This window comes from Ornithodoros turicata, chromosome 1 (genome assembly GCF_037126465.1).
Source record: "Ornithodoros turicata isolate Travis chromosome 1, ASM3712646v1, whole genome shotgun sequence".
NCBI classification, from domain to species: Eukaryota; Metazoa; Arthropoda; class Arachnida; order Ixodida; family Argasidae; genus Ornithodoros; species Ornithodoros turicata.
The window spans coordinates 109,714,557-109,727,417 of NC_088201.1; positions in this window are offsets into that span (position 1 = coordinate 109,714,557).

A 12,861-nucleotide genomic window follows, 5' to 3' on the forward strand; every position below is an offset into this window, starting at 1 on the left:
AGAAAGCTAGATTTGAAAACACTCTTACGTGTAGTAAGAGTACTTTTTATGTGAAGCTACGCAATTCCTGCCCACCAAATAATTTTAACCATATGTTTCATCTGCCAGCGTGATAACATCGGGAAAAGCAATTATCACTTGGCCGGAACTACCGGTTCGAAAACCTATCCCTAACATGTGTAGCATCAGGGATGAAAACCAAGGAGCATGTTGGCAAAGACAAACACACACGAGCTATGTTCTCATTGTGACAGCTGCTCTATAGTACCCAGCTGGCTACTAAAATGAACATGTTCCAAATTAATACAACATGGCTGGACACGATACACTGGTAGAAGCTAAGAAATAAAATGAGTAGTTAAATGTACAATACATAAACACTTGTCATAATAAGTCAGTTTCCTTACTGCATTCATACGCTGCCAATAGTCCCACTTTAAAGAATCACTGAACTATATAACTACATTGCGTGCCATTACATGCTCATTTGACAGAACCCGAACAGGATTGCATAGCACAGCATATAAGTACAGTGAATATAATTTGTGGCTTTCCGTTCACGCTTAATGGCCGCAGCAGTAGTGCAGGAAAGCCACTGCTAAGTTGTGTTGAGAAACACCACTTCGTGTTTGCCACGTCTAAATGAAATGTATCTGACCTGATCCAAAATAACTGTTCTGAGGCTGGAACACACAAACAGAAAAACACAACACAAGCCGCAACATTAACAGATAGGCAAATGAGCTGTGGCGAGCTCCACCTTGGGACAAAGTCAACAAGTAATTTACGAAAAGTCAATGAGTGCCTGAAATGTAACGTCTCTGACTGGTAGCAGGAGGGTCCATGTTCAATTCCTGAAAGTCTCGTCTCATTAAAATTTACATGCTCTCAACCGTGTGCTTTCTGCTGTGAATCATCTCAATCGCAGAATAATTGTACATTGCTCTTCTACATAGTGTGATTTCGCCGTGAGGTTATGGACTTTGGATAAAAAGTCTACGGAGCACTGCTCAGGTATTTTTGCCTAGTGCCCATTAAAAATATATGATTGTGGCATTGTTCAGAGTAATGTACCAAGTGCAACACAAGTATTGTAGAATGCATGTATTTTAGCTTACATGCCAATCCAGCACGACTATCCAGTGTGAAGTTGAGTCAAACAAATAGTTCTAATTCTTCTTAGCTGTCAGAATACCGACAGTGAATTAGTAAGAGTAGACAATGTTAACATGAATTCTGGGCTATTCTTCAATCAAACATTAACAGATAGTAAAAACACCTTCCTCAATGGACGTTGATAACAGTGAAAATTCTAAAACGAAAAACAAGATTACATCAGCTTCTGCGTGTCAGAAATGATTGTATGTCCAACAGCAATCCAGCTTAGAGCACTGCACGGGCCCGGGCCCCCGACCCGGCCCGGGCCCGACCCGGCCCGCGGGCCGGGCCGGGCTTGTTATTGGCTCTGTGCTCCGGGCCGAGCCCGGGCCGACAAAATACGCCAGCACCGCGGGCCGGGCCGGGCCCGGGCCGTTAAAATACGCCACCACCGCGGGCCGGGCGGGGCCCGGGCCGACAAATATGTTCCCGAGAGTCAGGCCCGGCCGGGCCACGCAGCTAATTCCACACATTGGAGATGCATTAGTTCATATCTTCATGCGCTTGCGTCATTCCTGTGCATAGTTTGCAAAGACAAGCAAAGGGTACTGCATTATGCATATGATTCGACCCTCTAGAACATTCTCCAAGCCACTTTACATTGCTCCTCACATATTTCACAATCACTTTGGCAAAGCTTGGTGAGAGGGATAGGGACTGGGAGAAGCAGTTTGTCGACAGCATGCTCTATCTCCGCAAAATCTTGACAGTGTAACGATAACGCCCCGTGCGTTCTGGATTTAATTTGGTCTCGTGCGGTTACGGTGTTAAACCGCCATCACTTGTATGTTTGTCTTCTCTCCTTATAAATTTACTTATAAATTTGTTTGATAATCGCCAGAAACGCGTACCTCGCGGCTGGAAATACTAGGCCGGGATCTACTCGCCGGGTCACCGGGCCGGGCCGGGCTCTATTTGCTTACACGCCGGGCCGGGCCGGGCTCTAGTCACTGGGTCACCGGGCCGGGCTGCATAAAAATATGAAGGTCCGGGCCCGGGTCGGGCCGGGCCATTTTTCGATGCGCCCGGGCCGGGTCGGGCACGGAAAAGTCGGCCCGTGCAGTGCTCTAAATCCAGCTAACAGTAACAAAAATGTGCGAAAGGAAAATTAACTGAACTAATGTAACATACCTTCTATATCAGACAGTGAAGCTTGTAGCACCCCATCCACAGGAACCAGTGTTTGGACAGCAAAAGTGCATGAACTGGGAGATCGCAGTTAATTGGAATGGCGACCTTTGTTTTCCACCCTGAAAGCAGAAGTAGTAATGTTGAGCGCTGATTTAAGAGTCATGCCAAGATGTCTGCATGACAGCTCCCATGAAAAGTGGAATATAGGTGAATGCTCAAGTTATAACATCACATTGTCACCCATGAAAAGTGGAATTAGGTGAATGCTCAAATTATAACATCACATTGTCATACCTGTTGGGGAAGCTAGACTGCAACTAACGTGTCAGCAATTTCTTCGTGCACCAGATGCAAGCCAGACCCTGCCTTCAGCGTGCACCTGTGGTAATTCACAAGTTGGACTACCAATACTGCTGTGTTGTTAATTGTGGCTATATCAGAGATAGCGCAGTTGAACAGCTGCAGAATCCATTCGTGAAGCTTCCCATTTTTGGATCTGAATCTCGACTTACTTTTGCTCTCGTTGTTTTGCATTGAACCTCCGTGACACGTTCAAAATTTCTGTGCCGGGGATCTCACTTCAGACGATTTCGTGCCGAGATTCCAAATTGCCTCTGGAGTCTCGCGTAACCTATGATAACATTCGCGGACGAAATCCTTGGAGTGGAACTCAGTCCGCACGGCTGTCGCTGTCACCCAAGAACTTCGCACTGCTTGGTCTTCTGGCAACTTATAATAGGTAACAGTTGAATGCTCCGATGGACTGTTCTAACAGCGTTGCACCATCGCATTCTCGAGAAGTTCGCCGTAGCATATCACGTATCAACTTCAATTTTTCATTATCATATCTGTATCATATCGCTTCAGCTCATAAAAGGCAAGATCAGCACAAGGAAGTTCGCTTTCCAAACGACGTTCTGCAAAAGAAATGTTCACATGCTTTGTTTCCGGCTTAGCAATAACACAACAGCTGTTCGCCAATGTACGATGCACAGAGAGCGAAACCAAGGAAGCCAAGCAGCCAAGCCAAGCTTCCATGCCAAGACAAAGACAGATAAACCTAGAGCAGTGACGTCGGTGCGCCTGTGCGCAGGGTTTACCGACGGTCTGACGGGCGGTCGGGGAAACTAAGAAAAATGTTTTCTAAAAAACTACAAACGGTTGGGCAAAGATATTTCGCACAGATATTCAGTGTTCGCTAATGAACATACACTGTGAGTATCGCTCAGTTCTGCGGCACTTCAAAATCGGCATATCTGACCTTTAAGCCTAGTTTCTGCTATTTTCTCGATAATGGGATTATTGCACGTGTTCAAGAGGTACGGGCGTCACACGTACGGGTGACCATATTTTCCTCCAGAAAAGGCATTTTTGTAACGCCTATAGAATCCTCAATAATGAACATCTTCTAAGTAAACAACGGGATCAGCCACTCTGAACTGACTATGCCAGTTTCTGCATTCACTAAGGACATGGAATGTGTGCTGCTGAACTACAGGTCGGACTATGTTGCCCTTCCATTGCTACACCACGAAAGGGCAACGTAGTTGCATTTGATCGCACTGTTTCAGCAATGCCAGTTGTGCCAAGGAGAACTGTGACATGATAAATAAGGTTCAGACGTTGCTTATGACAACGAAGATGTTCTCCATGCCTGGCCTACGTCCTATGAAAAGTTAATAGTGGGAGTTCTAATTCTTTGCGAAACGCATGGGGAGCTAACCACAAAGATAATAATTTTGTTCTACGACGGGGCTGCCTTTCTGCCTAAATGCAGTTCCTGTTGGGGGGAAACGTGTTTTTCAGTACTTTGACAGCTCAAATTTGTGTTGGTAAATTTCCCAAGACAATAAAGCAAGACATCCTGCAGTACAAATGTGCAAATTCACTAAGGATATTTAGAAACCTGCGAAGAATACAGGACACAGCGCACCACGCAAATCAATGATCGGTACATGCTAGAAAGTAATTGTTCTGTCGTGTGACTGCCCTATTTCAACTGTTCGTAATGCATGTTGTTTTAGCTTACCCTCATGTCCTCCACGAGCTCTGTTCTCGAAATTGTTTGCTGAAGTAACTGGAATAGGAGCGATTTCATTTAACAATAAGGGCAGGCATGCTCCGTACAATCAGTACCTGTTTGGAAAAGACATTTTTCTGCAGTTTTTGTCGAAAACAAAAAGCTACTCTTTGTTTGTGAACTGTTTGAGTGAACAGCACGTATGAACCTGAAAGCGAATCATTCAAAGGCTCCAAACAGCATTGTTTTCCACTTTAATGTCCACCCCATCCTGTGGAAAGCTGTTATTGTAATATTTTTATGTTATTTATATATGACAGTGAGGTATGCGTAATAACAATAAGGGTAGGTTCACCAGGCCGACATATCAAAAGTCCATGGAATGTCAGTTGGCACGGTAGAAGGCCTGCGCACAACATCGCTCAGGGAGGCCTGATGTTATAACTGCTGATGTTGTTACGACGTCAATGAAATAGCGAACAAGAGGAAAGCTCACACAGCCTTCCGTGCGTGACGTAGGGCGCAGGCTTATGCAATCTAGAACGTGTTGGCTGGGCTCGCGCGCAGCGCTACCCTAGCGCCGTTTGGCATTTTAACAAATTGGATTTTAAACGGCGGATTCTTAACGGCGGCATTTCAGGATACTCCCCTTAAATAAACGGCTCTGTCGATGTCCCTGATTTGATGCCACTCTAACTTTGTTGTTCATCATTTGGGCTACCGAAAAAAAAAAGATAGAAGGAAACGTATAGAGCACAATTTCTTTCGCAGTTTTTTTTTTTTTTTTGTCCTCGCATCTCTGTTTCCACCAGCCTGTGCTGTATGCAGGACTTCAAGCTGACCCCGTGTTCGACATCATGTATGTACGTGGAAGGTATGGTGCTTATTAGATTATTATTACTATTATTAGTGGATGTTGCATGATTTGCGACATGAAATGCATTGTTTAGAGCAACTCATTTCACTAGGCTCTCACTTTGTGCTCTGGCAACAGTGACGTCGAGCAAGATTTTTCGACCCCTTCCACTGTTTTTTCGTCCCATGGAGCGCGTGCCGGCGAACAAAATGGCGGCGAGACGCGCATGGCAGGTTGCCGCGGGAACTTCGTTGCAAAAAATTCGCTCTATGGAGGCTTGCCTTAAGACGCAGTGCGGTACTCGTTCGTCGTGGGAAATATTGGAACATGAAATAATGCTTACGTCAGCCGGCTTCCTGTTCACATTTTTTTCTTCGATTTTTATGACGCTTTCTCACTGTCCCTATCCTGGTGTCACTGTCCCTATCCTAGCTCCAACTACAGTAACAATGTTCAGTATTCTGCATATAGAAAGAATACGTTACGAGACTCTCGAAACGGATTTCCAGAGTCGTAGTAGCAACGATGTTTATTTATTTATTTACGCATCGAACCAATCTCCCGATAAATGACACAGCCGTCGACAAAGACGTACGCGTGGAGTCAAATGACAAAGTAATATAATTAATTCAAAGAAAAAAGTGCCAACAAAACAAGACAGAGCCGTGGGGGATTACCAGAGACGACGTGCGTAAAATTGGACAAGTTGCAATTTCTCAGGTAAAAAAAAAAAAAGTTTTGTGTGTTCCGTGAATAACAGCAAGTTGACACTGAGCGAGGATAATTTTGTAAGAGTGCCGGAGTGAGGTACCTTCTCGAAAGCTTAGCAAGCCTTACACGAATTATTCCGTTTGATGATCCTTTGTCTTTTGATAAGCCTTTGAGCCTTTGATGAGCAAACACAGGGCAGCCATATCTTTTTCGCATGAGCATCCATTCCTAAAATCGTGCTCACATTAGGAAGCAAAATCATTTCAATGTATTTCATGGCGCGCCAGTGCATATTCTGGACTGAAAACTTGCATGAAATGCTCAAAAGAGAAACGTGTCTCTAATTAGAAAGGGCCCAAAGGCATTACACGAGGGTAGGCAGGCGTACAAAACAAGCAAACTGAGTAGCCGAATGACTCACCAAAAAAAGACAGGCGGGAAACGTCCTGTCAAACAAAGTACCAACAGAGACACAATTACAAAAAAAATATTGCACGGAAATCGCATGGGAAATCATCGAAATTACAAAGCATCTGAAACGTACAAGCACAGCCGCTTACCAAAAGACTCAGGATTAACAATGTTTACAATGTGCCCCGGTAATGCGTTCCACTCTGGGGTCCCTGAGGGAATGCACGAATGTCGACGACAATTGGTGCGATATGTGACTTGTTTGACTGGTGAGGAAACACGTTATCACGAAGGGTGAGATGATAGTAGACTTGCTGCGGCAATTGAAAATTGATGCAGTTGGCACAACTTGGAAATCCGTCGTCTGTTGCACAGGTGACGGATGTCGAGGTTACTTTTCAAGCCAGTGGCATTGACGCCTCGACAGTAGGATGAAGAGATAAATGGTAGCGAAGGCTACCATTTATTTCATATTTAACTCGTATTTTATATATCATATTTAGCGAAAAAAATACGAAATCTGTGTTAGCAACCCTGCGCCCTTCATGATACACATGCGAGCGTGGTTGTTGAGGGGCAAACTACGAAGGTAAACAAAAATAATTTAATCGGAGGCGCGAATAATGTGTGTGCGAATGCAATATGAATGTTTTTAATATAGAAATTCGCGCGGTCTGCCAGCAATACGTAAGATTATAGACAGAGCCGAGTACGCTTCCGGTTCCTGTCCCTCTCCATGTTGTTAGCTACGAGTTTGCCGTACGTTGACTGTGCACTTTGTGACTGTTCACGTTTTCTTCTTCATTGTCGTCTTTTCAATTTCAAACCACGAAGTCCAACATGGGACATTCCTCGGAGGAATGTCACATTTCAGGACAGTAGCAGGCTATTGCTTTATTTGAGAAAATTCATCTATTCAGAAATCACTTTCAGTTTTCTCCTTGCCCAACACTTACGGGTTCAAGGTGTTCCATAGTTCTCAGGTTCATGTGATGTCATTGGACGTTAAAGATTTGTATTACTCGCTCAAGAGGTGAGTTCTTTTGCAGCATGTAAATAATCTCCTGTGTGACAATTTGGTGAAATTTTAATCGCAATGCTGGATCAGCCATCAGGGACTTTATGAATTTGTTAGACTTGTATTTAAGTTCAACTGCAGCCTGTGTAGATGATGTTTAGTTCATAAAAAGATGATGTGGTTTCATTCGTTGATCTGTAGCCCCGTTGTTGTCAGAAATTTATTTGCACACCTTAGACTCTTCTATAATTTCTTTTGTCACCTCGTGACAACTTGATTCAGTGTATGTAGGTAGATATGTAGACGACTTAATCACCATTTCCCATTGTAAATCAGATTTCTTGAGTCTACAGCGGTTAGTCCTTCATGACGCATTCTATCGGCAGAGCTGGATCAATGTTTTGCACCGGGAAGGGGCAAAAAATGTTCCATTGGCAGAGCGGGGCATGCGTTGAATGTTTCATGGGTAGAGCAGGGGCAAAAAAATGGCTCCAAGGAGCAATACTTCTTGACCCAGCGAGCATCTCTGCGGAACAAGACAGATACGAGGAGGCATTCGCGCTATAAGTGAGGCCGTGGCGTTCGAGCTTTCATTTCTTTTTCTTTCAACTCGTGTGTCGCGCAGGTTGTCGTGCGTCTCTTGAAGAGTGCAAATGACGGTGCGTCCTGCTGTGTGTAATTATATTGTGCGATTCTGAAGCACCACACCACATGGCCAAAACAAACAGAGAAAGCACGCAGGTCACGCGCTATGCCCAATGCGCGCATCGTACCTTCATTGCTATCATTCCATTAACAAAGCAAACTCATGCGACCCCGTCGCGAGCATGTGTAGGGGCTAAGCTAAAGAAGTGCTCGCTACGACAGCTGAATCGGAACTGAAGGTTTATTCGGCCGGGCAAGGCCCGTGAAACAGTGGTGCCAACTTCGTCGAAGCGGGGCGCCACACCTGCACGAAACCCGCGCAGGGCAAAAAATTGCTCTCCCAATGGAATTCGCCATCAGTCTGCCCCCTCAGTTAACTTTCATTGAAGAATTCCCTGCAGCAGGAATGTTAAGATTCTTGGATGTAATGCTGTGCATGGAGGAGGGCCTTTGTTGGAAGCCTGGGAAACCAAACGCAAACCCTATGCTCACTGTTAACTGTTGTCATTCGAAACTAGTTAAGAGTGGTGTGGTATGTCCCTTACTAAACGGCGCTCTTGTAAAATCATGTACGCATCTTGTATTTAATGTCCTAACCAGACAGGTAGAAAAGAACAAGAATGGCCAGGTGCAGGCTCCAACCGTAATTTAATTGAACGAAAACTTCTCGGCCTGTTTTTGGAGCGATCAAAAATTTTGTCGCGCGATAACCAATGTGTTGTGGTCCCATATTTTTACAAAGTGTCTCAATCTTTATCAATCTTTATTCTATCGCTCAAACTTAGGACGTACGCCTTCTCTTCAGAAATCGTTTTTGTCTTGATCGTCTCACCCGATTTTCAAAATCCGATTCAGAGTGTGGCGTTAATCACAGGCCATTAAATTTTGTTCCTTGTGCTAAGAACGTAGCTTATTGTATCCTCTTGGCCTGTAGGTTTGTTTATATCGTCGCAGTGCCTAAATCAGAGGTCGGGTGCATGGCAAAAATCATAATTCAAATCTTTCTAGCCAATTAGAGTTAGGCATTAACTGCCAACCTCTCTGGGCTGAGACCTAGGTCAAGGCGTGGCGACCAGATACACGAAGGCGACTCTTGAGAGAGGCTTTGGCGATCCGTAATGCGGGAAACTGTGTCAGTGTTGCTTCTGTGGCAATTCATCCGGCCTACCCACGCCTTTTGTAACCCCTGCATTCGATTGACCTTCTGCCGAGTATGTGGCTTTGTTACCTTCATTTCCTTTTTTTCCCATGCTGTGCCACTATATGTACATGGCATTAGTAAACATCGTCGTCGTCAGTAAACTTTGCTGGTTTGATTTGTGTGTTCGTGTCGTCCCTGTGTGTGCCCAGACTCAGGCTTCTACATTATGGAGTTCATCCACCAGCTGACCCGTATGTGTGCCATCTTGTCAGTCTCTGACAAGAGCTTCGCCAGTTGTTTCTTTCTTCCATCTTCATTCTTCCTCCAGCTCGGAGCGCTCTGGCTTAGAGCATTGGTACGGCCAATCGAATATACCGTTAGTTATCAGAGGTGGCGCAGCCACGCTTCATTTCGGCCACGCTTAGCCGCGCTGGGGCGTGGGGGAGCTCGTGCCGGCATCTCCTATTTGCAAGGCTGACCCACGCAAATCGTGTAAAACCAAGGGGAAAACGTTTTTTAGACATGGTTGAGGAGGGGGGGGGGTCCGATTTGACGATCAGCTCTTGCAGTTCCTGGCGTCTGTGTGAGCAGCAGCATCACCTTTATTGTGAGATGATGAATGGGAAGTTTCATCGCCATGGGTAATACTCAACCCCATTGCTGGTGGTGATGCGGGGAATGAAATAATGAGCCCCTTCACAGTTATTGTGAAGGGGCTCATTATTTCATTCCCCGCAGACCTACGAAGACCTACGGTATCCAGAAAGTGAAGAGAGCTTTGAGGGCAGAGCGTGCGTGGGCTGGAAGTGGCCACACTCTTAGAAAAAAGGGTGGAGCAGTTACACCTTTTAGGATATAACAGTTGTCACATATGTTGTGCCTAAAAGGTTTCAAAGTTCTATCTTCTACTTCACTCTCTGCCACGAATGATAGGGTTACCGCTTCTGATTCGGTGAGCGATGGGGGCGTACGCCTTTTTGTAGCAATTTGGATATATGATAATCGCTTTTACCACCCTTTTACACCCTTTATCAGACGCTATGTTGACCTAGGTGGTAACTATAGAAGTTACCACCTTTTCACACCCTTCTTTCTGAGAGTGCAGGGACCAAGCAATTTTGTGTGAGAGAGGGGGCGACAGTGCCGAAGGTGTGTGAGCAGGATTCCGGAACTGTTTTGGACCGTCAACGGTCATGACAGCCCACATGTACTTGGATTTGTGCATATAACCTTGGAGATCCAGCAACGTCACTGGTTATCAGTACGCTTTAGTAGACAGTTTACCAGGGTAGGGTAACGAACGCATTTCCGTCAGTGTTTTCCGTTTCGTTACAGAAATAATTTCTTTTTCAGATATCCATTTCCGGTACCGACCCTTGAATTTCGTTTCCTGTACTGTACCCCAGACGGGGAGATTAGATTGGGGGAAGGTGCGGCCAGCCTATTGGGGTGTGGCGGCTGAATGCACCCAGGGAGAGAGAAGAGGGAAGAGTGAAAGAGTGCGAGGAGAGATGATGGCGGGACAGGAGAATGAGGAGCGTGCAGTCCCTCTTGCTCTGGGATTTGAATTGTCCAAGAGAACTACCCACCAAAGGCAACACACGATCATCCCTCTGTAGCGTTCATTGGGAGGCCGCCTGTACCACGGCAACTGCCACGATGATTGGCGAAGTAATCGCGCGTGTTCCCAATATCCAGGATCTTGAATAGATGACACCATTTGACATGAGTGCGGGTAAGAAATATCGCACCCACACCTGCAGATGTGCTCACAACCGCATCTGCAACCCGCTAAGTGCAATGAGGCACTACCCGCACTACCCGCTGATGCAGTGCAGGTAAACTCCCACTTTACCCGCAACGTGAGCGAATTCCTGCTCGCACACAGCAAAACTGCGATACGGATCACCAGCGAGAACGATATCACGTATAGTGGCAGTTAGTTATCTGCGTGACATACGGTCTCGTTCTCTGTTCAGAGTTTGACCAGCGGCAGGGCCGAGCAGTTTAAGGCGTGCGCGCGTCGGTGGTAGCCATGGTCGTGCTGAAAACTGGGAGGTGGTGGGTTCAAAACCTACCACCTGCACACTCCTCCCTCCCCTGTATCACCATCATCTCTCCCCTGCCTCTTTTACCCTTCCCTCTTTTCCCTCCGTGTATGCACCCAGACGTCACACCCGTATGGGCTGACAGCACCTTCCCCCAATCTAATCGCCCCATCTCGGGAACAGTATAATAGAAAAATGAAAATATTTCTGTAACGAAACGTAAAATGCGCCCGTTATCGTTACTACTAAAGCGTATTGATGACCAGTGGCATGGCCAGACCTCTCAGGTGTGTGCGTAGGGCACTCGATACAGACCCCCCCCCCCCCTGGCTCAGACTGTGTGCACAAATGCAAGTACACGTGGACTGTCTCATGATGTCAGTATGAAAAATGCATAACCCCAAAACAATTGCGAAATCCTGCTCACACACACGCCAGGAACTGCAAGAGCTTTCCTGGTCGTCAAATCGGACCCCCCCCCCCCCCCAACCATGATGTCTCTAATGAGTTTTCTGTTAGCGCTGCGCAGGTATGAGTAGACAAAGACCACAGCAAGAGTCGAACAAGGAACGACTTTACTCGTGAAGGAAAAGGGAAAAAGTAAAGGAACAGCGTGTTACGCGAGACACGCAGTGTGCGCAAGATGAAAGTGAACAAACACGTGAGCATACGTCAGACGAACACGAAAACGAAACTAGACAACACATTGTGTAAATATATCTAACACCCTCCCTCAATGTGTCGTCGCAAAAACCCTTGTCGATGGTATCGGAGTCTGATGTTTATGAAGACCCAGACTCTCACAATGCCGGCGTGTCCTGTTCCCATTCAGAGCCTTGGTCATGATGTCCGCGTAATTTTCCGATGTTCTGACGTACTGGAGTTTCAATTGTCCGGTCTCGATCTTCTCACGGAGAAAGAAGTGTCGCAACTCTATATGCTTGTTGCGTTCGGATACCACTTGATTATTTCCGACCGCAATTGCACCCTGATTGTCAACGAAGAGGGTGTGTGGCTCACCGATGAATTCACTCGCTCCCACTTCCTTCGTAAAATGTTGCAACCACAAGACCTCTTTAGTTGCGTGGCACATTGCGATATACTCCGCTTCGACTGTTGAGAGTGCGGTTGACGTCTGCTTTTTGCTACTCCAGGATACCGCTGCACCTGCTAGCGTAAAAACGTAGCCACTGAAAGAACGTCTGTCAACACAATCAGTCGCCCAGTCTGCGTCGCAGAAGGCTTGAATTTGCTTCCCAGTCTTTGAAAACGTTAACGCAACGTCTTTCGTTTGTTTGAGATAGCGTAGCATGTGCTTCAATCCGCTCCAATGCTGTTCGGTAGGCTTCACATTAAACTGACTCATATATGACGCTGCGAATGCCAAGTCAGGTCTCGTTCCTCCAGCTAAATAAAGTAGCCCTCCAATCGCTTGACGGTACTGGTGAGACAATGCATTCGCTGCCTCGTCGTCATCACACGCTTTCTTGTACTTCATTCCTGGATCTAGTGGTGACGAAGCTCCCCTCGCATCTTTCATGCCAAAGGTTTCCACGAGCTCCTCAGCATACTTCGTTTGGTCCAGGATCAGGCTTCCGTCTTCATTTCTTCTGATTCTCATAGATAGTATGTGGCTCGCTTCACCAAGGTCCTTTACTTCGAATGCACTTCGCAGTTTCTGCTTAAAGTCCTCAATTTTCCTTTCCGTCTTCGCTAGGATGA